Source organism: Bubalus kerabau, chromosome 9, assembly GCF_029407905.1.
Source record: "Bubalus kerabau isolate K-KA32 ecotype Philippines breed swamp buffalo chromosome 9, PCC_UOA_SB_1v2, whole genome shotgun sequence".
In the NCBI taxonomy this organism is placed as follows: domain Eukaryota; kingdom Metazoa; phylum Chordata; class Mammalia; order Artiodactyla; family Bovidae; genus Bubalus; species Bubalus kerabau.
In genome coordinates this window covers 56,336,731-56,364,471 of record NC_073632.1, presented here as the reverse complement: position 1 = coordinate 56,364,471, position 27,741 = coordinate 56,336,731, and the positions used below count along the sequence as shown (strand labels likewise).

The following is a 27,741-nucleotide window of genomic DNA, read 5'->3' as shown; positions in this document are numbered from 1 at the left end:
TCATTTACCTAATCACTGTTCATCCCTTAGATAGCTTTGTATTACTCTGGATCAGCTAGATTATGATTCATTAAAAAAAGGAAAGACCAAATCTAAGCGGCTTAGCATAACAAGTCTTTATTTCTGAGTCATGCAAGCCTGTTGTTGATAGAGGTCACTGTCATGGGCTGTCATGTCCTTCATGTGATGTCTTTGTCTTTTAGTTGCTTCCATTCCTATAATACTTCTATCTAAACACATGATTTTGCAGTAGGAGGACTACAAAGAAAGAATGCATAAGAAATTAGGCAAAAGCTTTTAAGTACTTCTTTCTGGACGTGTTAATTTGCTCACATATGCAGGAAGGAGAATGCTGGTAGACATTAGTAATATCTACCAAACACAGCTTAAATAAAACATTTGTGTATCTTTTCTTTTTTTTTTTTTTTTTTTTTTTTTTAAGACAACCAACACTTTTACTTTTATTTGCATTTATTTTTTTGTGGCATTTATTCCCGGGCCATAGGTTTTTGTTTCTTCAGTTTCTTCTGGGATATCTTTTTCTTTTGTGCAACCTCCTCTTCTGGTTTAGGAACAATCTGTTCTTTTTCAGTAAGGACCATCTCAGTGTGGCAGGGAGAGCTCATGTAGGGGTTGATCCGACCGTGAGCTCTGTAAGTCCTTGGCCGCATCTTGGGGGCTTTGTTCACTTGGATGTGCTCAATGACCAGAGAATCTACATCTAAGCCCTTAAGTTCAGCATTACTCTCTGCATTTTTGAGCATGTGTAGTAAAAATTCAGCACTCTTTTTGGGCCGCCGACCCTCCGTCCAGCCCCACTGTTTGGCCTGTGCACACCTACCAGCTCTACCTTTGTAACAACGGAATGGCACACATTGCTTCTTTAAAGTGACATCCTTCAGATACTTGGTGGCTTTTCAGATATGCATACACTTTATGGCCTGGGCAGTTTCACGAGTGTTCTTAAAGTGAACACAAAGATTTGACCCTCTTGATTTGCATGATTTTGTGGGTTTTCTGGGTCAAGTGAATAGTGCACCATTTTTAGGGGTCACCTCAGGCCGCTTACCGGAAAAGCTGTGTATCTTTTCTTGACCACTGCACTCTCCCCTGATCTTCTCCAGAAGCTCTTAACATTTGTTCTTTATTTTTCCATTATCATAACAAATTGTTTCATTGTCTATTTTTTTTCTATATAGACTGCAAGGTCCATGACCTTCTAAGACTTCATCAATTTTTGCTAACAGTTTTATTCACAATAACTGGCATATGATAAGCTGCATATCTATGTTGTTGAATTAATGAACTAACAGTTTTCCATGATGTGCAGTCTTCCAGTTAGAATGCTAAGTGATTAAGTTGGGTCTGTGTTAATTTCTTTTCACTCTCCCATGGTTTCATATCTGATAGTATGCAACAGGCAAATTCTTTCTTAATGGATGAATCAAATATTTTTAGTAAATATTATGTTTGTAACACTGTTTGAAGAAATCTAAGGATAGAATTCTATTTGAGTGCAAGTAAAAAGAAACTAACTTCTGGCAGCCAGAAAAGTTGTCCCTATTTCTTTGTCACAATTAACAAGGCACTTTTTGTAGATCTACTGTGATAAAAACTGTACTAGGAACTTGCTGAAGGAAGTCAGAGAAGGGGATTCAAAGATGAATAAGGCAAGATCTCGGTCCTGAAAGATTTGACCATTGATTGGGACTAAGATGTAAATACAATTAAAACTTACAAAAAGCAGTATAGCATAAGTGATAAGGGCTGGGACTATGATTCTTAGATCAACCATCAACATCTTCAAGTTAAGAATATTAGGAGGGGTTTTATGGAGAAAGTAGTATTAAATCTGAGCCTTAAATTCTTGAGCAAGACAGAAAGCCATTCCAACTATGCAGAAAATATGAATGCTATTTTATAAACACATTAATTCAGTAGTTGAGATAAACATGGGTAATACCCATCAGTATTCTCAGTTCTTTTCTTCTTGCTGTAAAAACAGAAAATAATGTGTTTTTTTAAAAACTCTTTTAGTGTCAGCTAGACCCATGGGCTAATTCAGAGAGCTTAGTTAATAATTACCCTTTTGCTTTTTAAATGTCTTGATACCTTTAAAGTGCCAATTCCTGAATTTCAGAGAAGAGCAAGCTGTTGAAATCATTCATATACTTTCATTCTCCCGTTTTGATTTCTTTATGCTTTAGGATGAGTCAAGATTCCCTGTTTTATTATACTTGCTTTATACAAAATGTGTATTGTGAATTTTAAATATGACATGAGTGAGCAACTTTATGAAAATAATATGTATGTGTAACTGCTGCTGCTGCTGCTAAGTTGATTCAATTGTGTCCTACTCTGTGTGACCCCATAGATGGCAGCCACCAGGCTCCTCTGTCTCTGGGATTCTCCAGGCGAGAATACTGGAGTGGGTTGCCATTTCCTTCTCCAGTGCATGAAAGTGAAAAGTGAAAGTGAAGTTGCTCAGTCGTGTCCGACTCTTCACAACCCCATGGACTGTAGCCTACCAGACTCCTCCATCCATGGGATTTTCCAGGCAAGAGTACTGGAGTGGGTTCCATTGCCTTCTCCAGTGTGTGTAACTACATGCTGCCAATTCTGTTATATCTGGGAAGACTATCAAATTCACATATTAATCAGGTATACAGTTTTCCACTTTCTTTTCTTAAGCATCAGCACTGATTTAAGGACCATATAGTATGATAAATAAAAGAGAGGAAAGCAAATACCACTGGTGCAGTAGAAAGTGTGATAGAGTAAAATAAAGTACAGCAAGATGCACTGAGACTGTGGAGGTTAATGTGCATAGCCAGAAGTTGAAGCTGGGATGATGGCTGTAAAAGCAGCAGAGTAGAAGTGATTCTCTAGATGTGTGCATAGACGACTCCTCTCTTAGACCTTCTTGTGGACCAGTCTCTGCACATGACTTAGTCCCTGTTGCCTTCCAACATTATCCCTGACTTTATTTCAGAAAAGAGAGCTTTATTAACTCTGATCTTTATTCTTAGCAGGGTAATGATTGCTTCAATGTTCACTCTTCTAATTTTTGGTTCAACAAATTTATATAGTTTTACAAACAGATACTTATTGACAGGGTTTTTAAAAATAGAAAATTATGTGGTTGTATTAAGTTAGAATTTCTAGTAATCAGGGTATATATATAAAACTATACACAATTGCTTATTGTTAAACCAGAAAGAAAATATGCATAAATCGACATGTTTCAACTCATTGGCTGGATAATCTTGTTCAGTTCAGTTCAATTCAGTTGCACATTCATGTCCGACTCTTTGTGACCCCATGGACTGCAGTATGCCAGGCTTCCCTGTCCATAACCAACTCCTGGAGCTTGGTCAAACTCATGTCCATCAAGTCGGTGATGCCATCCAACCATCTCATCCTCTGTCATCTCCTTCTCCTCCTGCCTTCAGTCATTCCCAGCATCAGGATCTTTTCCAATGAATCAGTTCTTTGCATCAGGTAGCCAAAGGATTGGAGTTTCAGCTTCAGCATCAGTCCTTCCAATGAATATTCAGGACTGATCTCCTTTAGGATAGACTGGTTGGATCTTCTTGCTGTCCAAGGGACTTTGAAAAGTCCTCTCCAACACCACAGTTCAAAAGCATCAATTCTTCTTCACTGAGCTTACTTTATAGTCCAACTCTTACATCCATACATGACTACTGGAAAAACCAAAGCTTTGACTAGACTGACCTGTGTTGGTAAAGCAATGTCTCTGCTTTTTAATAGTCTAGGTTGGTCATAACTTTTCTTCCAAGGAGCAAGTGTCTTTTAATTTCATGGCTATAGTCACCATCTGCAGTGATTTTGGAGCCCCCAAATATAAAGTCTGTCATTGTTTCCATTGTTTCCCCAACTATTTGCCATGAAGTGACGGGACCAGATGCCATGATCTTAGTTTTCTGAATGCTGAGTTTTAAGCCAACTTTTTCACTCTCCTCTTTCACTTTCATCAAGAGGCTCTTTAGTTCTTCTTCGCTTTCTGCCATAAGTGTGGTGTCATCTGCATATCTGAGGTTATTGATATGTCTCCTGGCAGTCTTGATTCCAGCTTGTACTTCATCCAGTCCAGCATTTCTCATGATGTACTATGAATATAAGTTAAATAAGCAGGGTGACAATATACAGCCTTGATGTACTCCTTTCCCTATTTGGAACCAGTCTGTTGTTCTATGTCCAGTTCTAACTGTTGCTTCTTGACCTGCAACCCAAAAACATAAAGGGAGATGCTCTGTTACATTCTCTCACCTTACATGTAGCAGAATAAATAATGGCTTATATATTTATTAGTACTAATTTTCTAATTCCACACATTTATCTGTAGAAAGTCATTCTCCTCTACAGACCTTTCTCAGCTTACAATGGGTTGATGTCCAGATAAATCCATTGTAAATTTAAAATATCATGAGTCAAAATGCATTTAATATACCTAACCTACCCAACATCATAACTTAGCCTCACCTACCTTAAAAGGCCACTATTAGCCTACACCTGGGCAAAGTCATCTAACACAAAGCCCAGTTTAGAATAAAGTGTTGGCTCTCTCATATGATTTATGAATACTGTATTGAAGGTGAAAAGCAGAATGGTTGTGTGGGGACAGAATGGATGTAAGTATAGCGATTGTTTATCCTCATGATTGCATGGCTGATCAGGAGCTTCAAGTCCCTGCTTCTGTCTAACATCGTGAGAGAGCATCACACTGTATGTCACTAGTCTAGGGAAAGATCAGGCTTAAAAATTTTAAGTACAGTTTCCTCTGGTCATGAATCACTTTGGCACCATCATAAAGTTGAAGAATCATTCAGTTGAACCCATATAAATAGGGAACTGTCTGGAAATGGGTGAGCTTTATTTGGGGGACGTAGACTCAGAGTTTAATGCTCCCTGTAGCTTCTCATGACACCCAGAAAGGATAAGTACTGAGCAGAGAGGTAAAGTGTTGCAATTTTTCATCCCTACACATGGATTTTAGCACAAGTTAATGATTTACAGGGAGTTAATGGAGGAGTGACCTTCCTTAGGCTGTGGGCCCTGTAGAAGGCTGAGTCCTTTCCTGGGGTTCAGAGAAGGCAGCTTCTCTTAGTACGTTCCAGTGGTTACCTGCTGGTGTTACAGACCTGACCTATGTCCTGTTGCCTCAGGCGGTCCCAGAGTAAAGGCTTTTGGCTCTCTTTCTATTGGGGTCAGCAAAGTGTGGCCTCCACTCTTTTAAAGTAGACAGATCAAAGACACCAGATATCTGACACATCAAGGATGGCAGAGTGGCCCAAGTGTGTCCCTCACTCTCTAATCTGAAGCAAAAACAATCTGCTCAGCCTTTCAGAACAGTTAACTGTAAAACAGTCACACACTGAAAACTACTGTATTATGATCAAACTCAATAGACTGATTTTAGCTTAGAGGTCCATAGACTTTACCTCCTTCACAAGAAAAGAAAGGAAGTCTCCTTACAAAATGGTGTCTGCTTAAGAATTCACTAAAGCTCTGCAAAAGAGGGTGGTCTCAGCGACCTTTTATCAAGACAGATATATTACGGTAACAATAGAGTTAGAACTGCAGTTTGGAATGGAAATGGACTAAAAAGTCAATTTTTACTCAGTTTTCAAATATCGTAAGTGTGTTTTCTCAGAACATGTTGACCACTTTGATTTTGTAATTTTGATGAAGGCCAGGCTTGCCAGTTTGTTTCCAACACTTTGTGGGTAATGTCAGGCTGTGCACAGAGGTATTTCTGGTGTTCTTCAGATTTTATTAGGAATAGATGCCAATAGTGGTGACCATCTTAAGAGTTCGTTTAAGGACAGGATTTCTCATTCTTTAGAGGCACAGTCCAGTAACATTCTGTAGAAAATAATAGAAAAAGAAGTGCTGTCTTCCTCATTCACCCACTCTATTCTAAGGAAAATTTAGCAAGTAACGACTGATGGGTAATTATGTGCTTAAACTTTCCCTGTAGAGCAAGACTTTATTAGAGTCCTTTAAGTAGTTAATTCTTCCAAAGAGCAGTTTTAATGACAATGTCTCCCAACAAAACATGGAGAGGTGATATGGAGTTGGGAGGTATGTGGGCTGTGGTATCAGATCACTGATTTGGTGTCCCAGTTATACCACTCAGTGTGATGGGTCATTCTGCACACCTTCCTGAACCCGCCTTTACCTCTGTTTCTTCAGCTGTAAAATGTGAATAATCATAGAGTTCTTGTGATGAAGATTAGATGAGCTAATGCATATGGGAGTGCATAGGAAGCACTTAGCTCACACCTAGTAAATGTTAACTATGATACTATTACCTAATTACATTTGAAACCTGTGGAGCTACAGATTTTGAAATTAGAATATTTTAGATTTTGTAAGTTATATATACTTTGTATTATGGAATACCCGCTTTAGGTTCTGGGACAGTGGTTCTTAAACATTTTGATATTTCTGCTGTAGAATCTCTACAGTACTCATGCTTCGTGTGATGAATAAAAGTTATAAAGAGTCTTGGGTCAGTTCAAGCTTCATTTTGCTACTAAAGTTACCAAGAAAATATTTTGTTAGAGATTGTTTTAGATCTTTTAATTTCAGGTGAATATTTCTCAGTAATAAAAAGGAATTGAATTGGATCATTTGTAGAGATGTAGATGGACTGTAGATGTAGATGTACAGATGTAGATGTCTGTGTGAAAAGTGAAGTAAGTCAGAGGAAAGCAAATATCGAATTTTAACACATGTTATGTGGACATGGGAGGGAGAGGGGTGAGAACTGGGAGTTTGAGATTGACCTGTGTGCACTCTCATGAGTAAATCAGCTGGTGGAAAGCTGCTATATAGCATAGGGAGCTATAGAGAGCAGAGGGAGCTTGGTGCCCTGTGGTGACCTAGAGGAGTGGGATGAGGGGGAGGGAGGGAGACCCAAGAGGTAGGAGGTATATGTGCACATATAGCTGATTCATGTTTTTGTATAGCAGGAACTAACACAACATTATAAAGAAACTATACCCCAATTTTTAAAAAAGGAATTGTGGATCTCTATTGTATTTTCTTATATTCCTTAGCCAAAGCAGATCCAACAACAGTATGGCAAGCATCCTAGAAAGGACATGAACAGAACCATTTTCTGTGGTTCTTAAACTATTGCTGACTCAGGCCTCTCAGTAGGGTAAAGCTGGCTTGTATGAGGGTCTTAATATTCAATTAGGACTGAAAAAAACTTACACATGGAATGAAAATATCCTTTACTAAAACCTCTCTGCTGGATTTTCAGAAAATACATTCTTACAATCTGGTCTTGCTTCACTACTTCAGAGATTTTCCTTTATAAAAGACAGGCAGGTCTGCCTCCAACTGGATCTCATGTTCACAGAAGCATCTTGCTTTGGGTCATCTCATTTTCTTTCAGAAAGCTTCTGGGCTCTACTGATACCCATGCCCAAGGTTCCATGCCTACATTGTCCCATCTTGCTCTCCATAGGCTAAGGTAATGCCTACGTGTGCTTGTGTAGAAATTGAGGTTTATTTGAAAATTTGATTCAAAGTCAAAGTAGATAACAAAATGCCAAACTACCTAATTCTGTTATGTCCAGAAACCATAACTCATTTTCTTTCCTCTATTCTGAATATTCACTCTATGATGATGTTTCTAATTCATGGCATTTTTTGGTTATGAAATTTAAGCTATGGAAAGAACTTTCTATACTACTCAGGTAGCATTGAGACAGTTAGTTTGCTAAAGCATGAGGTTGGGTGATGCTATGGCTTAGTCTCTGAACATCTTCTCTTAGGCAAAATTCATGCATTTCACTTGGTCTAATTAATGGTACAGATGGAATGTTAAGCTAGATTTCTTTCTCATCAACAATAAGTGGAGCGCCTAGGAGCCCCATGCCTTTTGAAATTGAACTTATATTATTATTCATTTACCTTGTTTCTCCATAAATTTCACAGTTCTCTTAGGGTTTACTGAGGATGGCAAAACTCAGAGTTCACACAATTCAATTTATCTCCTTTTGGCTTTTTTTTTTTTTTTTTTTTTTTTAGCCTCCTTACAGAAGAACTCCATCAGTGAATTAACTTTGTAAAATTTTGACGTTTAGAAAAATGATGGCTAAATGAAGGCATTCCCACCCAATAATTCCATTATAGTCTCCAAGGCTCACCATTCATTAACTGCTTTTTTAATTGCTTTATGAGAAATTGTTATCGGATAGGTCTTTCTCCTTTTTCTTTCTAAAGTCATTGACAGTTGGTAATTTGCTTACTAGATAATTTAGCATAAGTTACATAATTTATTTGAGCATTCACTAATAATTTCAACATGCTGAATTCTGAATTGCCCTTGTGATATAGTGTTCTTTGTTGATATATTTTGGATATTAATTATTTCAACCATTTATTCAACAAGTTTTGAATGCTTATGATGAGCAAGTCATTGATCCAAGTACTGTGGAATATATTAAACGAGTTGTTGTCCTGAAGGAGCTTATATTCTATTAGTGATAGAAGATGAAAATAATTAGAATTCAAGGTTGAAAGTGATAAGTGCAGCTGCTGCTGCTGCTAAGTCGCTTCAGTCATATCCGGCTCTGTGCAACCCCATAGACAAGGACTGGACAAAGTCCCATGGGAATTCAGAAGGCTGGAGATAATTTCTGGCTTGGGATTTTAAAAATGGTTTAATGGAGTAAAATGCATTAAGTGGCATATCAAAGGATAAGTGCGACTCATTTTTTTAAGTAAAAAGTCAATTAAAATATTATCTTTATTTGCCCATCAAGAGAAGACTAAGAAATAATAATGTTGTTGTTGTTTAGCCACTAGGTCCTATCCGACTCTTTGTGACCCCATGGACTGCAGCCCGCCAGGCTCTTCTGTCCATGGGATTTCCTGGGCAACAATATTGGAGTAAGTTGCCATCCCCTTCTCCAGGGGCTCTTCCTGACCCTGGGATCAAATCTGCATCACCTGCACTGAAGGCGGATTCTTTACCACTGAACCACCAGGGAAGACCACAGAAATAATGATACATTTCTATAATCAGATTGATATTAAAATATTCAATGACCAGTGTAATGTGTACACTGACAATTCAGAATAGATGTCTGACTTTTTAGAACGGACAGCTGCCATCCTCTGTGTGACACTGGCTGAATGTGAACCTTATCTACAATGGAATATATAATTAAAATAAATAATGGAAAGATGCCTGCAGCATGTTGTTGCATAAGACAAGGCAAGTCAAGCAGCAGCATACATAGTATGATTTATCTGTGTAAAATTATATACATATGTTTATAACTGGAGAATTATCTGAAAGATGTTCAACAAAAGTTGACTATTATTTCATATGATTTTTATCTACACTTTGTGTTTATCTATTTTCTTTGAATTATTGGGCTTCCCAGATGGTGCTAGTAGTAAAGAACCCACCTGCCAACACAGGAGACATAAGAGACTTGAGTTTGATCCCTGGGTTGGGAAGATCCCTTGGAGGAGGACATGGCAACTCACTCCAGTATTCTTGCCTGGAGAATTCCATGGACAGAGGAGCCTGGCAGGCTACAGTTCTTAGGGTCACAAAGAGTCAGATATGACTAAAGTAACATAGCATGTTATGCACATATGAATCAGTTTAAAAAAAAAACAAGCAATTTAAAAGTCATTTTGTCAAAAGTCATTATGGGCACTGTTTTAGCCATCAATGATAAATTATTGAGGAACACAGCAATTACAAGGAAATTATGGCTATATTTGTATATTCATGAATCCAGTTTGGTGGAAGCAGAAAAAATATAAAAAAATGATGAAGAAAATATAAGTGACATGAAGTTGGAAAACTAATTGTTGGAAAATCCTAGAAAGCCTTAAAAAATACAGATTTGACTTCATGTGACTGACAAATGCAGAAAGGGGAAACTGATGTTTTGAGCTGAGTCATGATCACTAAGGCTTCCCTGGTAGTTCAGACAGTAAAGAATCTTCCTGCAATGCAGGAACAAAATTCCTCATTTAAAAGTTATTCTAAAAACAGTCTTTAGAAGAGATTTTTGGTAAGCAAGGCTGGAATTCAAAGGGATAGTTAAGAGGTTAATGCAGAAACCTACAGGGAGGTTGAAGGACATGGAATTTGACAGGGATAGTAGACATGCAAAAGAGATATAGATACTACAATATTTTTGGAGAGAGGATGAAGGGAACTTACCCATTATCAATGTCGGGAAAACAAAGGAGAGGAAGGAGCCACTAAGACTGTTGGTGTCAGCCTAAACAAAGAGTACCAAAAGCTACAGGTTTATGAGAAAAGTTCAGAGAAATTAGAGTGTTACATCTGGAAGTGACCATTTATTTCTTCTCTCTAATTGCATGTAGGAAAATGAAAGGGAGGTTAAGTGACTCTCATCAAAAGTTGTACAGTTAAATGTTGAGTTTAAATACATTGAGTTTGAAGTGCCATAGGAAATTCAATTGGGACGTCTGATAAACCCATTAGAAATATAGTTTGAGAGCTCTGTCAAGCCCAGTATTTCCTTTTAGTAAAAATTAATGACCTCTCTGTAGTCCCATAGAATTATGCATAGGTATGCCATTTTACTAAATTGTATTTTGTTTATTCATATTATTGACTTCTATTTATATGTATACCTTGGGAAGGAAGGGACCATACCTTATTCATTTAAGAAAATGTGTATAGTTCTTAGTCCACTGCCAGTCCTGTAGGCACTCAAAATTGTTTAGATGAATAAATAACAAAGAAAACAAGGAACATATAGATTCAAGAATCTTCCATCACTGTGGATAGTGACTGCAGCCATGAAACTAAAATACCCTTGTTCCTAGGAAGAAAGGCTTTGACAAAACTAGACAGAGTATTAAACAGCATAGACATCATTTTACTGACAAAAGTCTGCATAGTCAAGCTATGGTTTTCCCAGTAGTCATGTATGAATGTGAGACCTGGACCATAGAGAAGGCTGAGCACCAAAGTATTTATGATTTCAATCTGTGGTGTTGGAGAAGACTCTTGAGAGTCCCTTGGACTGTGAGGAGATAAAATCAGTCAGTCCTAAAGGAAATTAACCTTGATTATTCATTGGAAGGACTGATGCTGAAGCTCAGTGATGACAGGGAATCCTGGTGTACTATAGTCCATGGGGTTGCAAAGAGTCAAACAAGATTGAACAATAACTAGTAGTTGTAATAGAACCCATGTGGTGAAAGTACTCAAGTAAAACCATATAATTATAAAAGAGCCTCCTTTGGTTGAGCTCTCCCACCCACATGTGTATAAGTATAGAGGTATACTACTGATTTAGTGGAGACTTCCAAATATATATTTATAGCTCTGATCTCTTTCCTGCATTAGAGGTAAGCCAAACTGCATTCTAAATAGCCCCCTAAGTCAAAAATTCCAGCACTGAATGAATCATGCCTCTCCCTATTCAGTCTGTTCTCCTTCCCAAGTCCTGTTTTGGTTCTTGGCACCACCATGAAATAGAAAGCTAGCAGTCAACATTTCCTCATAAACATGAATCTGATTCTTCTATTAAATGTACTTCTTGACCGTCTCATAACTGTATACCTCCCTCTGCCCTCATATTCTCCTTCTGCTTCTCATTGATTCCAGTTCTCATAATTGATCAGCTGGAACATTGCAGTAACCCATCAACTTGTCTTCCTTGCCTCTAGTTTTACCTGTGCCCTCAACCTCCCATTAGAGAACAGAATTATCTTTATAGAACACAAATATAATTTTACTTATCTCTTAAAAAATACTGCAAGGGTTCTCAGTTGCTCAGATGACAAATCACACACCTCTGTGGCAGGGTGCCTGCTATGTTTTGGTCTCTCTAATTTCATTACTACTTTTTACTCACCTTTCCAACTATACTAACCTAATCACAGCTCAAACACTCCACTGCAGTTTTGTACCTCATTAATTTCTCTCTTTGGGAATGTTCTCTCTTCTACTATGAAGAATTCTTATTTCTTTTTCAAAAACAAGCTTAATTACCATCTCTTCTGAATAAACGTTCTCTGACCTCATCTGATAGAATTGACCACTGTCTTATGCCCTGAATGTACTTCATACCATGTATATTTTCTATCATACATTATTGCATTTACATGCCTATCCTAGAGGAGTTTATACTGTGAAATTTTAGAAAGTAGAGACTATCTTAGTCATCTTTTAGTCAGGCACCAGGTGCAGTGCCTGGCAGATATTGAACATCCAATAAATATTTATCAGCTTCTGCATAGAAGTATGCTGATGACTAGAGATTATTGTTATTTTTTTAAATTCAATTTTTATTTGTGATCTTAATATAATGCTTTTAGGAGATAGGTAAAGGGAGGTAATAGACTTTAGTAGTTTAAAGAATTAGAGTGAGAAGACTCAGAGTCAGTGACTGTAGTTTAAAAATATAATAGGATCCAATCTCAAAGGAGCATCAGAGTTCCAAATCCCAAGATATTTTGAACCGGAAAATGTAAAAGAGAGTATGGGCTGTTGGAAAGAAACCAATATAAAAATGTATTTGAGTTTTTAGAATATAGCTCTGCTGCTGCTGCTGCTAAGTCGTTTCAGTAGTGTCCAACTCTGTGTGACCCCATAGACGGCAGCCCACTAGGATCCTCTGTCCCTGGGATTCTCCAGGCAAGAATACTGGAGTGGGTTGCCTATGTAAGGGGAAATATGATTATACATGAGGAAGAAAGGATGAAGGTGAAGAAGGAGAGAATTTTTTCTTTCTTTTTTTTTTTTTTTTAACCACAGCTTAGGGCGTGCAGGATCTTGGTTCTCCAACCAGTGATGGAACCTGCATCCCCTGCAATGAAAGCACAGAATTTTAGTCACTGGACCACCAGGGAAGTCCAGGGCTTTGTCTTATATCTTTGTATTTTTAAGGTTTTTCAGATTATATTACTCAGTGTATTTACATAGAACTGTAATAAAGGAATGAGTTAATATGAGGAAAGAAAGAAAGCATGGGAAAAACATAGAGAAGATATTTTGAGAGTTAAGTTGAACTTCGCTGGTGGTCCAGTAGTTAAGACTCCATCTGCCAATGCAGTGGACATGGGTTTGATCCTGGTTGGGGAAGATTCCACATGCCAAGGGGCAACTAAGCCCTTGCACTGTGACTACTGAGCCCATGCGCCTTAGAAGCCATGGTTCACAACAAGAAAACCTACCACAATGAGAAGAGTAGAGAGAGTAGTCCTGCAACTAGAGAGTAGTCCATGCTCCCCACAACTAGAGAATAGTCCCCCCCTCACCACAACTAGAGAAAGCCCACATGCAGCAATGAAGACTCAGCACATCCAAAATAAATATATAAAGAAAAGTTAAATTTTTTTTAAAGAGTGGATAAATTGAATAAATTAATATTTAAAACAAAATGAACAATTAGGTCCAGCTTATCTCAAACCTTTCCATGAAATTGTCAACACAGATCTTTCCTCATCCTTGATTTTTAGCACACTTACCATCCATAACCACATTGGGAAACTAATTTATTAATTTGAGGTCAGATTGTAAAAGGCTTTAAATGCTATGATAAGCACTTCAGCTTTAGTCTGTTCTGTAAGGCAGAGCACTTTCTATTCCCTGAGTGTCCTCTTGCAAGTGATGCTTGAGTTGGATTAGGTTTACCTGGCTATAGGAAGTGAGAAAATCTCCAGGAAGAGCAATTAAGAAGCAAATACAAGTATCCAAGCAGAAATTGCCGGGTAGGGACTAATTTATCATGAGAACAAAAAGAAGCATTGATATGAAGTTTATCAGAGGAGAAATAGAAATTGAAGACTATTTAGCTTGGAGTCTAGACAGGAGGCTTCAGTCAAGTCTAGAAAAAGGAGAGGATGGTACTTTTTTACCTTGTTATAACCTCCCTTTTGAATGTCCTTTATTCTACTCTGGAAGGTAGCATAGTGCATATGAAAGGATTTTTAGTTCACAAAATGGTTGAGAACAGGCAAACCCGTTTGAAGACTTTATATGGGCTTCTTAAATAGCTGCGATTTAAGAAGTAAATCTTAAATCTCACAACTTGCCTGCCGACAGTGCTGTTAGGCCATTCATGCATCCATGTACGGTACTGGAGAGATAATGTGAATTGTGCTCTGGTTTTGAGTGTGAGTGTCTAACTATAAGAGTTCAGTGATTTTACTACATGACAGCTGTTGAACCACTTATTTTCATCATGAAGGAAATTAAACATCTGCCCTCACAGTTAATCATAATCTGTTACTATCAAGTTGTTTCTGCCACTGGAACTTATTTATCATAGTTCAGTGGCATCTCTGTTTATTTTGCATTTGTCCTTTCTTAGTTAGAAGTTCTGCTTTTATATTTTTTATATTCTTATATCATTGCTTCTCTTTCTTTTCATACCTTCTTGACTCACTGACATTAAGGAAAATAATTTACAGATTCAAGAGGCAATTCTTACAAAAAGACCTCATGCAGATCAAATAGATTCACTTTTCCTGATTATCTAAAAACAGTTGATGGTGGTAAGCTAATCAGAAGCATAAGCTGTGATATAAATCAAGGTTTAAATTTTTTCAAATATAATTTACACAATTATTTAGCAGTACTTCTTGTCTTAGGAAAATAACTTGCTTTGAAAGACAGATCCTCACAATTTTGTGTCTCCTGCTATTAATGACTGACATAAGATTTCTTTGATATTGGTTGATTAGACACTGGTATTCAAGGGCACTACTGAATGCTTTCAATTTATGCTTTAATACAGTTCAGTTCAGGCAGTTTGCAGTGTTCACATGTTTGAGGAAGGAATCACTTTTAAGATGCTGTTTCTAGATACAGTGTTTAGTTTTTTAACCAAAAAATATTAACTCTACATGCCAGTACTAAGATGAGTGATTTTGAAGTCAACTCAAATTATCTAAACCATATGTAAAAGGCATCTGTATTTTATGCTGGTCTTACTTTTAAAAGATGCCCACCCAATACGATCTGTGGAAATCCTTGTGAACACTGACACAGATGGATGACTTTACATACAAAATTCCAATTAATGATTTTATTTATAAGGGCTATTCTTAATAACATTCAAGGGAGACGGTCTCTGTTTATAAAAATTCCTTTGAAGCATATTATTCTACAAACCCTGAAAAATGGTAACTTAAATCTTTGAGTGACTAAATCATTCTAAAAGCACTGAAAACAAAACAAAACTTGCTGATTAAAACATGACCAACAAAATTTTAGATAATCAGAAAGAGTAAAAGATTGCCATTACATTGCTGTTTTTTGTTTTTTTTTTTCAAGGCTTTTCATTTTTCTTTCCCTTTTACCCCTTACTCTAAACCAGCAGATTTATAAGCCATACACTTGAACAGCAAAACGATTTGCCATTTGGTAGAATTGGCTGACATTTCATTTTTTCTGGGCAGATTGCAGATTAGTTTGACATTATTTTGCTGGGTTCTGAGCTACATCATTAACATATTGCTTATGACTAAAAGTGAAGTCGTTTCATTTTGTAGCCTAATACCCCACATTTTCTACAAGTAGCAAAAAAGTATGATTTCTCTGAAAATAACTAGGTATTGCTCCAGTGTTGTAAAAGAAAAAAAAAACAACCCAGAATTCTATTAATGTAACAAATGTATCACTAAAATGGTGTGTCAGAGGAGAACGAAAACCTCCATAAAAGCATGATGTGTTTACTGTTGATATCTCTAAATCTTGGCTAGAAATGAGAAACTTTCATGAAATATTGGGCTTAAACTGAGATTACATCAGTATGGTAGCAATATCATACTTGTCAACTAAAGGAATATAACTGCCTTGTTGTACCACATGAAAATGAAAATTCACTTTTTGAACTAAAGCATAATTCATTTCCTGTGTGTGTTGGGTAACTTTTTGTTTTTAATGTAAAGAAACTAAGAGCCAGGCAACTGTACTACAAGATGGCTTTGTTTGGGGAACCTAGGGAATAACAAAGTGCTGATCATTTTTTAATTAAAGTCTAGATCAAATAATTGCCAATGTTATTATTTCAGTTTTCAGTATATTTGCTCACATCCCATCTTTCCTCCACTGAATTAACTCTAATATATAAAATAAATAGGGCCACATTGTACAATTGTTGTTGGGTTCTCATCTATGTAAAAAGCAATTGTAGTATTATAGTGGCATATGACATGGATGAGCTATGGTGGACAGCTGACTTGCTATGATTTTTTCCCTTTTCTTTCATAATGCTGACATTTTATGAAGACAGCATATCTCGTTATTGTAAAATACTGCTTTTACTGAGAGTAAGCACCTAAATAAAGTATTGTGTAAATGTTTTGGTCACACATACTTCAGTATTTAAGCAAAACATCCAACCAATTAGTAAGCCATACTTCAGAGATAAAGTATATAGTCTGTTGGATTTTAATACATTTTCCCCCTAGTTACATTCATGGATTTATTTCTCCCTAGTTGCATGGAAGTAGGGACAAACTACTATAGTTTGAGGGACAAACTATAATTCCATGGTCATCTAAGATAAGCTATACTAATAACCTCTTATTAATTCCATTTCCCATTTGTTTCATTGACATTTTGAATTTTGAAAGGGTAAACGAGATTGTGTTTTGTGAGCTGGCTTTTAAACCCCCCACTTTTTTTCTGATACTGAAAGGTGTTCAGGAATGATGTTCATTGCTTCAACACTCTATTCACGTTGTGCATCAAAGATGACCTGAGTTTTTCAGTGCCTTAGATAAAATGCTATTATACTAGGGAAAAAAATACATTCAATTTTCAAGAATGATTTTAGGTACATCAGGCACATCTCCTTTTCATTTTAGCATGCCCATCTTCTAATTCACTCTATATGTAAGGTTTTATCTGAAGAGCTCTATACATTCAATTTTCTCTAGGTACAGAATCCAGCATAGTTGGAGTGGGATAAGAAACACACCAATGAATAAGAAAAAAACCTTAGAGAAGACATTTATAGAAATTACAATTCCTTTGATTATAATTATCTTTTTCATTATTAGATTTATTCTGATTTATATTTTGCTTTAAGATATAACATGCTTTTACTCTGGTTTATTATTTTAATGCTTTTGGATAGATATTTATCAGTCTCTGGGTTATAATCAGATTATTATTATTATGAATATAAAAATTTTTCTTCCATGAAAAGTCACTCATACACATTCATCTAGATTCTTCCAATGGGTAATGATTCTTGATTAAAAAGCCAAAAATTTATTTTAGTTTTAATCAATGCCACATTACTACAATGTAAGTGAGTTCAGCATTATTGAATTTTATCTTCATAATGAAGAGTAAAAAGATAAAATTCTAAATACATGGCTTTGGAAATGAGTGGTATGCTGTTGGTCTGTTGTAGAAGTGGATCAAAATACATGAAGGTATCTCTTTTAGGTTCCTGGAGTTTTATTTGGTATATTATTCTGATAGAACTTGAAACAAGTAGGCCAGAGAAGTTACAATACTTCTGAAACAGATGTGCTTATTCCTGTCAAACACTTTTGGCTCCCCACATTTGACCAATTGCTATAGATGACTCAGTGGTAAAGAATCTGCCTGCTAACGCAGGAGATGCAGGTTGGATCCCTGGTTTGGAAAGATCCCTGGAGAAGGAAATGGCAACCCACTCTAGTATTCTTGCCTGGGAAATCCCATGGACAGAGGAGCCTGGAGGACTGCAGTCCATCGGGTTGCAAAGAGCCAGACATGATTTAGCAGCTCAACAATAACAAAGAAATTCAGGTTAAATATGAACATTCTTTTCAGTAAGAACTAAAAAGGAATTTATAATATCTTTATAGATATTTATAATAAGATATTTATAATGCTATGCTATGCTATGCTAAGTCACTTCAGTCGTGTCCGACTCTGTGTGACCCCATAGACGGCAGCCCACCAGGCTCCCTGGTCCCTGGGATTCTCCAGGCAAGAACACTGGAGTGGGTTGCCATTTCCTTCTCCAATGCATGAAAGTGAAAAGTGAAAGTGAAGTCGCTCAGTCGTGTCCAACTCCTAGCAACCCCATGGACTGCGGCCCACCAGGCTCCTCCGTCCATGGCAAGAGTACTGGAGTGGGGTGCCATTGCCTTCTCCGAAGATATTTATAATAGATATTATATAATTTATATATATATATTTATAAAAGATATTTATAATATCTCTTATTTCCATTTGGGGGACAAATCAACAGAGACAGTTTTGTTTTGCTTAATGAATATCGGTTCTAGCTAGAGTGAGTCCATTGCTATTTCCTCAAAAGCCAGCAAACAAAAACTAATGGGCATTCTGTGACTTGTTTTTATGTCACAAAATGAGAGTAGTTGTGTTTTTTGTTTGGTTTTTGGTTTTTTAAGCAAATCAGGGAGACAGTATTTCAGGGAGTGACAGAGGCAGAAAGCAATGACTTCTTAGTGATTTCTTTATCTATTTTTCATAATTTGTGGCCAGATGGGCCTTTGTGTCTCAGAGAGAGGGTTATCATCTTGGCAAGGTAGAATCGCTTGAGAGGATTTCAAATTGTCCTATAAACTTATTTTAAAACACACTTACTATGTCTCTAGTTTGCTGTTTGATTGACGAAACATACCTAGAGTCATTGACTGACCTCCACAAATCATCAGTCATGCAGCTGGAGAAGGAACTAAAGAATCGTATTTTCAAGTGCACTATTTTACATATGCCACTGCCATTGAACAAAACATTTCAGCAATGCTAGAGGGAATACCTTACCATGAGCAGTCATTTTAAGCACATGCCTGTCACACTAAGGTTTTCCTGAAACCATCTGCATAATATTATTTCCTTCGTATTTTCTGAAATATAATAGAGGTGAAATGTTCGGGTTTAGACTGACTGCAATGAAAACTTCAATAAAAGGAAGTACTTATTACCATAGAAACAAGAAGATATGCACAAGATCAACAATATTTGAAACCAACAAAACTCTTGATAACAGCACATTATAACCTAGCATCCTTTGCTTACAGAATAATTTCAGTTTTGTATTTTTACTGAAAAACATACTAGTGGCTTTTGTTTGCAAAACTAGGATTCTCTCAAGATGCTGTGATGCTCAGCTAGATTATTCAGGAAATATTTTATATTCAGAATCGATTAAGCTTAGTGACAGGAACTGGACTCCCAGATGTACAAATAGATAGAGTAAAAATTACACTGATCTGTGTTGTTATTGTGACATTGTATATTATTTGACAATGCTAGAGAATATGCTGGGCTTACCAGGTGTCTCAGTGGTAAAGAATCCACCTGCAACATAGGAGACGGGGATTTGAACCTTGGGTCAGGAAGATTCCCCCAGAGAAAGAAATGGCAACCCAGTATTCTTGCCTGGGAAGTCCCATGGACAGAGGAGCCTGGTGGGCTCTAGTCCATGGGATTGCAAAAGAGTCAGAGACAACTTAGCAACTAAACAACAGCAGAGAATATGCTATCTCCCTGGCTTAATTTTTCATATAATTAAAATCATTTTCAGCAATTTTAATATTTTAAAGTTTTCACCAGTCATAATAGAAAATTTTGTGATGAATAATCCTGGGTTGGGGAGATCCTCTGGAGGATGTCATGGCAACCCACTCCAGTATTCTTTGCCTGGAAAATCCCATGGACAGAGGAGCTTGGCAGGCCACACAGTCCATAGCATCACAAAGAGTCAGACATGACTGAAATGACTTGGCACGAATATATTCTTGACTTTTTAGACATAATACATTAAGCACACTTAACATTTTCCTTGACAGTCTGGGCTTATAATTAAGACTATTGATTATAGTAATTTACTGTGACCCATAGATATCTTCAGTTCATTTTGTTTATTTAGCCCTGCTTGTGTTTACTCTGGGTTTCCCTGTTGGCTTAGCAGGTAAAAAATCTGCCTGCAGTGCAGGAGACCCAGGTTCAATCCTGGGTTGGGGAGATCCCCTGAAAAAGGAAATGGCTACCCACTCCAGTATTTTTGCCTGGAGAATCCCATGGACAGAGGTGCTTGGCACGTTACAGTCCATGGGCTCAAAAAGAGTCAGACACGACTATGTGACTAAGCATGCATTTATGCACGTGTTTACTCTAAATAATACCAGGCTGCCATAGTGCATCCTTCCTATCAAAGGTAATACAATTGCTGCCAGTGCTCCTTCTTCATATTATTCAGTTACTTACTGCTGCTGCTGCTTAGTCACTTCAGTCGTGTCCGACTCTGTGCAACCCTATGGACTGCAGCCTGCCAGCCTCCTCTGTCCGTGGGATTCTCCAGGCAAGAATACTAGAGTGGGTTGCCATGCCCTCTTCCGGCAGATCTTCCCGACCCAGGGATCTAACCTGGGTCTCCTGCATTGCAGGCAGATTCTTTATCTCCGAGCTACCAGGGGAGCTCCCATTTACTTAGTATTTCCCATCAGTTTGAATATATTAGAAATGTCTACAGGACAAGAACAAACAAGCTCTGAGTAAACATCTAAGACTTTTTCTGTGATTAAAATGTGAGTTTCTTGATGAATGTTGTATAAAATTTATTTCTGGTGCCCGAAGGTCTCTTTTATCAACTTCTAATTCCAGATGAATTTCATGTGATTGAGAATGCTGGATGGCTAACTTAATGATAAGTAGAGTTATTATGTTTTGAAAGGTATTAGATACAATATTGCACAAATGAAAAATCGGACATGTAGAAAAAAGAGTTTCAGGGATCATCTAGCAAGTCAATTAAATAATATTGAGTCATTCAACAAATAATCATTACTTAGAGACAGAGATTGAACTGTCACTTCATACTAATGGTTAGATAATTATTAACAGAGACTCTTGAAATTAAAAATGAGAGTTTTTGAAGGGCAATTCACTTGTGTTCTGGAGAGTAAATATAACCTTTTACTTTATTTACTTTTTTTATTACACCAAATTGTAATAGCAACCATACATAACAGAAATATATAAATCTTTGGTGAAATAGGCTCTATACAGAAAATACATCCCTGATAGGCACATATATTAAATACAAATTATTGCAAATCAACTCCAAATTCTGGAACATGAATAAAGCTATTATGAAAATGGAAGAAAGGAAATAATCTGAGTACTTGAAGCCTTTTATTTAAAAGTTTTTAAATAACTAAGGAGGAAATTGAAATTCTGCAATGACTATAATTTATCATCTCAGATTAATTACTATAGGGTTTAAATTTAATTCTGGGGTCTTGGCAACAAAGTCATTTGCTTATTAGGAGGGGTAGTAATAAGTTACAAACAGTCTCCATTTCTTTAAGTAGGTTTTTGGTGGTCATCCTCTTATTTTCCCTAATATGTTATCTCCCAAATACAGTAAGGATTTGTCTCACACTCTGCATTCTAGATGGATGAGTTGCAGAGAAACCCATAAAGAAAAATTCACAATGTCCTAAGTCATGTCTGCACATGAAAAATAATAATGTCTTAGCTATAAGTTTTTCCTCACATCTTAAACACAAGAAATTCTTAGAGCTTTGAATTTCAAAAAGTGGCAGCAGCTTTATTTAGAAAATAGTAGTTAATTCCTATGCCTCAGTTTCCTTGCAATAAATTACAGAATTTTAGCTACATGATCTTTAAAGTTCCTGCCAATGCTAAGATTCATTGAGTCATATTAAAGATTGGAGGATGAGTGTGCATCCATTGATATTTGGCCTTTGGATCTGGTCTACCTGCCAAGAAATATTTATTTTCTTGGCAGCTTGTCATGAAAGGTCAGAGATTCTTGGCATTTTTTTCACCTGATCTTTTAATATTCATTCAAGCATGGCTATTTTTCTGTGGTCAAAATTGTGGTCTGTGAATATGTACACCCTTTTTTAAACTCCATTTTATTGGATTTTGAGTCTATTCTGACAATTTGTACTGGAGCATATAAGAAGGTCTGTTGATAGTGCAAGTGTCAAATTAAGAGCTTTTTTTTTTTTTTTTTTTAGGAAATGGCAAAGAATTTAATGTTTGAAAAGTTATGATACAAATTTATGAGACAGTGTAAATGCCAGGCCTTTCTGACAACTGAAATCATCTAAAAGGAAACTAACTGCCTTTTGTGGTGTGCATTCCCTATCAGTGGGTGTATTCAAGGAGCAGCTGAATGGTTACATAATGGAGATTGTCAAAACCAGTGAGTGGGAGACTAGATGACCTTGTCTTGAGGTTCTTAATTTTAGTTTTGACTTAAAATTCAATTTAAGTTTCTATGAGTCCCAAATTAAACATAATTATATTGATCTGGGAATTTTGCTTGAGTAAGGATTCCATGAAGAATTAGACTCAGAACATCTGTCTTTTTCACCTAATGCATTAGGTAAGATGTCCTGATATTCTACAGTGATATATTAGAGTCATTAATAAGCCAGGTTTTCAACACAGAGCTGACTAGCATAAGCAAGAAAAAGAGATTCTTGGGGGATATCTTTGGTTTGCAGAATTGAATGAGGAATTGAAATCAAACCTTGGGCAAAGGTGGAAACTGCAGCAGCTCTGCCTCAGTTTCAAAACTCTTCTGTTCCTGTGTGTCTATGTTTGGTATTCAAATTTCAAGAGAAAATCGATGGACCTAAATTAAGTTATAACACTCTGTTGTGAATGCAGGGAGTGAGAAGGAGATTGGTAGGTGAAGAGATTCTGGGTACTGTGACTGCCACCCACACCAGAATCAAGATCTAGTAAGAATATTGACTGAAGGTAGTATTTTGAGACAGGGATGTGTTAAAGAGTTGCCGAAAGGAAATGAAACCAATTGGTGTCTTTTGGGGGCTCTGAAGTGCTCTGACACCACAGCCCTTTATGTCTCAATGCAGAAAGGAATTCACAGAGAGGCAAAGTGATAGATAAGAAGTGATTTATTAGAACAGAACGCTTGTAAGTTTCATAAGCAGGCAGCCAAGCATTGCACTACCCTGAGTACTTAGTAGTTTACATTTTTATAATCGGAGAAAGAGAGGCAGGGAGAAGATTTTTGTCTTTCTTGAGTAGACGTCCCATTTCCATCATCATTTCCTCCCCCAGGTTGGGCAGGGAAGTCTCCTTGTCATCACCTATATGGTCAGGCCAGGACTATCATAGCAGGTTGGAAAAATATTTTCAGTACAATGAAGATCTTCCATTCTGAAAAGTCACCTTTCCATAAATAATTGTGTGTGTGTGTGTGTGTGTGTGTGGGTGCACGCATGTGCATGCCTAGAGCCTGTTTTGGGGGTCATTAACCATCTGCCCTTGGTAACACCGTTGGACAGATTGTAGGCCTTATTTTCTACTGCTGTTTTATTGTTTGGGGGGCATTGTGCAAAGAACATGTCTTAGGGGCCAAAGAACATGTTTTGGGGGTTACTAACTCACTGAGCTCACTGGGCAGGATATATGTCTCATGCCACCATTGTTTTATTGTTTGGGGGCCTATTTTGTGCTTCTATTGCATGGTTTTATTGCTAAGCAAGCCTGCTTGGTTTTGTGGTTAAACAAACCTGCTTGCTCGAGTAATCATTAACTTAAAGTAGTCTCCTATGTTTTTATACTTACAATCTCCTAGTGAGATTAACTATTTAACCACCTATTTTGTCCTTTCATTCTGTCCCTATCAGAAAGGATATGATCTTTATTAAAGAATTCGTTCTTTTACTGTCTTCCCAGTGACATCCAAGTCTTGAAGTCAAGGATTATGTCTTTTTCACTGTTAAATCCCCAGCTCCTACACCAGTTACTGGGGCATAGGATTTTGTGTAGTAAATGTTTGTTAAACAAACAAATGAATGCTGTGCTGTGCTTAGTTGCTCAGCTGTGTCTGACTTTTTGCGACCCCATGGACTCCAGCCTGCCAGGCTCCTCTGTCCATGGGGATTCTCCAGGCAAGAATACTGGAGTGGGTTGCTAACTGAATTTAAGTGATATAGCTTAGAAGTTTACTGGTCCACTCTCAGTAGGTGAAAATAATACAATTTAGCAAACTATTTTCTCAGAGACCCTCAGAGGCTATTATAATACATGTTGACCACATTGGATAGTGAAGGAAGTTCAAGCTTTAATTTCTTCTTCCCTTTTCCTTTTATTTCCTTTTATGTCTTCTTCTTCGTAGTTCTCTCCCTTTCTCCTTCCTCCCTCCCTCCCTCCTTTCTTCTTTCTTCTAATATATATTCATTGTATAGTCTTCTAATATATACTCATTGTATAGTTATATATCATAAAGACAATGTAAATTCTTTCCCTTTATTAACAAAATCTAATTATACATAATGATATCTGAAATATAGCTGTTCTGTTTGTATTATCTTAATAGTTGAACACAGCAGATGGACTGTTAGAGTCTTTGCCAAAAAGTCTTCGATTCTAAGGTGTTTTTACTGTTTCCCGTGTTTCTAAGGAAACTGTAATAATCAAGCCTCTCATCTAATCTTTTTAAGCTTTGATGAAATCCAGTTCAAAAGTAGATGTAATCATAGTTTGTAATGAGCTTTGGGAGATTTTTCTTGTAAATTTTAGGAATAAAAGAATCATAAGAGAATTCCAAATGCTGTTAATGAGGCTGGAATAATTGTTGAAATCAGAAAATAACTATCTTAAAATAAATTGCATATTTATAATGTTCATTGTATCCATGTTTGAATAAATATTACTGGCAACTCAGAGTTCTTTGGATTTTACAGGCACATAATCTGTATAAAATGCTTCCATATCAGCAGCAAACATACCTAAAGAACAGTCACCTTAGCACGAAGATTGTGTTTGATGTACAGAATCTAGAGAAGCAGTAGCATCTTCCTTTAAAACACATTTCTTTCTGTCAGCAAATGTACACAAAAGATAATGGTTTATACTATTTCAAGTATTATGCATAAATTCAAAGCATTTACAAGTCAGCCATTTTTAGACCTTACTTGCAAATAGCTGTTTGGGATCATGAGGCATTTGAAGCTTTTAAAATAGTTACATTGTTATACAATAACTATTAAGAGTATAAATGACCTTAAAACTCAAGCAGAAAATTAAGTAAACTATGAAACATTAATGTCTTCACATAAAATAAAAATTTAGTGATATCAAGAATGCTACATTAATAACTATACTCCTGTTTTATTTTTAGAATATCATCAGTGGCTGTTTGATTTACAGATTGTCATATGTTTAGGTAACTACTGATTTACTCAAAACACATTCTTATAGGAAGGGTAAGAAAATACAAAAAATCATTGGGATGATACTGTCCGTTAATGAAGTTAAGCTACACAAGAAAAAATTGTATTACATGGAGAATTGGATTATCTTCTGATTATCCTTATGGGATATATGTTTAGAAATAGGTAAGCTCAGAGCCATTTGAAAAACAAGCAGACAGAAAACAAACTCCAAAAATGATAGATTTTCTGCTCACCTGGAATAAATCAATTCTCTAAGTGCAAAGAAGAACATCCAATGCAGGCAAAAATCAATGTGACTCCATGAGGAATGCTTCTTGTTGGATTAATCTAATTTTCTTTTGTGCCAGAGTGACAGACTTAGTAAACCCACCTAAGGTCAAAGTATCAATGTAACTTGACATAGTGAGGCTTTTCTTCTGTTCTGAACTATTCCCAATTAACAATCTGGAAAACATAAACTTTTCTACCAATATTCAAAAGAATGGCAATAGTTTTGGCCAATGGGAACATTTCAAATAAAACCTACCAGAATGATCATCTAATATAATCTAAATATGATCTCAACAACACCACCATCAAAATAATAAAGTGTAACTGACATTTATTCAGCCCTTATCATATTCCAGGTGTTATTTATTCCATGGTGTTTGCATATATTAACTCAATTATTCTATTCAAGAAGAAGCATTAGGTGATGTTTAAAGTCAGGAACTCCAGAGTCTGGATTCATACTCTAGTTATACCACTTAACTTGTGGCTTTGGGTGAATTATACCACTCTCTGTGCCTAGGATTCCTCGTGTGTGTTTGTGTGTGTGTGTGTGTGTGTGTGTGCACACCCGTGCATGTGTGCTCAATTAGTCGTGTCCAGCTCTTTGGACCCTATGGACTGTAGCCCACCAGACTCATCTGTCCATGGGATTCCCCAGGCAAGAATTGTTGATAATAATCTTTAGTCTTTAGAGTTGCTGTAAGCATTAGGTGGGCTATCTTTGGTAAAACGATTAAACAATGGCTGATCCTCAGCCATGCTACAAGCATTGTTAATTAAATAAAAGAGTAACCCAAACAGAATAATGCTTAGTAAGGAGTTAGCGAAAATACTGCTTTTCATGATGAGTTCCAAACAATACTCAATGATAGAAAATGATTGAGTAAGCAGAGTATAATATAGCAGAAGAAGTGCTGTGATCTCAGTGGGACATTGGTGAAGCATATGTCAAGAACACAGTGCTGTAATTACTTAAAATAAACACACTAGGTTGTATTGATAGAAAAGTGTCAAAACAGCCTTGACACTGGGTTAAGTGCTTTCACCTCTTTTCGGTGTATTGTAACTAATTTAGTTTTCTCACCTCCCTCCTTCTCTTCTTGTTTTCTTCCCTTTTCTTTTATTTTAAAAAATAATTTGGAGAAAAATGAGATTACCTGGGAAAGACAATAGCAATGTCTTTATTTTTGAAGAATATGCTGGAGAAAATTAACAGAGTTTAGACTCTCTGAATAGGATATCTTGTATTCTAAACAGAAGTTTAAAGCTTTCCTGTTACATGTCGTCACTGATGACAAAGCAGGATGGGCTCTGCCTTTTGATTCACTGAACTTCCGTGTTTGTGTTCCACTGAATAGGCTTGCACTGCACCGTGGGGAAGGAACACTTTTATCCTGCCTTGGAAGTAACGTGTGTGTAACTCAATTTGTTGCACCCTGTAAGACCTGCACCATTGTTGAGGATCCTGTATGAATCATCACTGAAGTGTTTCGCTCTATAATATCTCCTGGCAGTTATTATTTTATTTTGGATTCATACCTGTGATATACTTGCCTCTTTCGATGCGCTATGGATTTTTTTTCCAAAGCAACTCGGCTTCTTTGAGTGGCCTCCTCTACACCATGCTCTGTGCTTTTATACATTTCAAATAATTTAATCTTTAAACTGGATCTTTGATATAGCTATCATGCTGCTCATTGTTTGATTGGCAAAAGAGGTTCAGAAAAGTTATTTTGCTCCAGGCTTTCCAAGGCAGTGGAGGAGCTGAAGTTCAAACCCTGGCTTTCTCACTGTACAGCCTGCACATTTCTTCCAAACCTGTTGAGTGGCACTCAAGGGGTAAGTATGAAAGAGTGCCTCCAAATATAGTGTTCATTGTTCAGTCACTAAGTCGTGTCCAACTGACTCTGAGATTTCGTGGACTGCAACAAGCCAGGCTTCCCTGTCCTTCACTATCTCCCAGAATTTGCTCAAACTCATGTCTGTTGAGCCAATGATGCCATCCAACCATCTCATCCTCTGTCACACTCTTCTTCTCCTGCCCTCAGTTTTTTCTAGCATCAGGATCTTTTCCAGTGAATCAGCTCTTCACATCAGGTGGTCAAAGTATTGGAGCTTCAGCTTCAACATCAATTCATAGAGGGTTTGTTTGCTCTTTTTTAGGAAAAAAAAAAGGTCACCCTATGGTAGATCCCACAGATGTTTCCTGTTTTTCTAGGTAATTTGTTCAAAGCTAAATTAACATTTATTTCTTTGCTT

General features: G+C 36.8%; 1 protein-coding gene and 1 pseudogene across 11 annotated transcripts in view; one reads left to right on the top strand and one right to left on the bottom strand.

Moving 5' to 3' along the window:
- GRIK2 (glutamate ionotropic receptor kainate type subunit 2) overlaps positions 1–27,741 on the top strand; it is a 753,908-nt gene that overhangs the window by 150,253 nt on the left and 575,914 nt on the right. The gene's annotated exons all lie outside the window — the stretch shown is intronic.
- Positions 454–1,042, bottom strand: LOC129619896 (60S ribosomal protein L17-like; annotated as a pseudogene).